This window comes from Galeopterus variegatus, unplaced genomic scaffold (genome assembly GCF_000696425.1).
Source record: "Galeopterus variegatus unplaced genomic scaffold, G_variegatus-3.0.2 Scaffold2118, whole genome shotgun sequence".
NCBI lineage: Eukaryota > Metazoa > Chordata > Mammalia > Dermoptera > Cynocephalidae > Galeopterus > Galeopterus variegatus.
Window position 1 is genome coordinate 43,290 of NW_007728229.1, and position 970 is coordinate 44,259.

The following is a 970-nucleotide window of genomic DNA, read 5'->3' on the forward strand; positions in this document are numbered from 1 at the left end:
CCACCCCCAGCCCTGCCTATTCTCCACACAGTAGCTAGAATGATCCTTTTACCTGTCAATCAGATTATGTCACAGCCATGCTCAAAACCCTCTAATGCCTCCCATGTCACTAAGAATAAAAACCCAAACTCCTAACCATGGCCTAGGAAAACCTGACTTGGTCTCTAGCCACTCCTCTGACCACATCTTCCACAAGTTTCAGCTTGCTCCCTCCACTGCAGACCCATACAAGCATGCTCCCACCTCAGACCTGTACGCAGTTCCTTCTGCTTGAAATTCTCTCGCGGTAGATATGCAGAGAGCTCACTCCCTCACTTCATTTCAAGTACTTGCAACTCCAATGCAACTCTACCTTAGCAAGGACTTTCTGCCCACCCTTTGTAAACTATCACTCCTGTGTACATTACTCCAACCCAGCTTAATTTTTCTTCATAGGACTTTTTGCAACCTGGCATAGCATCCATTTATTTGTTAATTTTCTTTCCCCCCAATTAGGATGGGTAATAAGAAAGCATCAAGTGAAGTTCATGCTCTTTATTTCACTGTGGCACCTGGACACTCCCCCTTTGCAGTGACTCTTGCAGTGAAGTTGGCACATTGTGTAGGTTCTCCACACAGTGCCTAGAAAACTGCCTGGTGTATGGTAGGTTCTCAAAAATTTGTTTCTAAATCTGGATTTATATTTTCTCCAAAGAGCCATACATTTCTTTTGATAACATATTCCTAGACTTCTTATTTTTTAAAGAAAGCTCTATTTCCTATTTTTCCCTTCTTTTCCCTATTTATGGCTGTGGTTTTGTGAAAGAGAAAAAAAATTACTCAGAAATAAACTCAGCATCATTTCCACTTTTACATATAGTCATACTCTTATTTCCAGAGTGTTTTTTTTTTTAAAGCACCTAACACTGGAGATAAACAGTAGGGCACGTTTTACATACAATATTATCATGGTGATAATAATATATTGTGC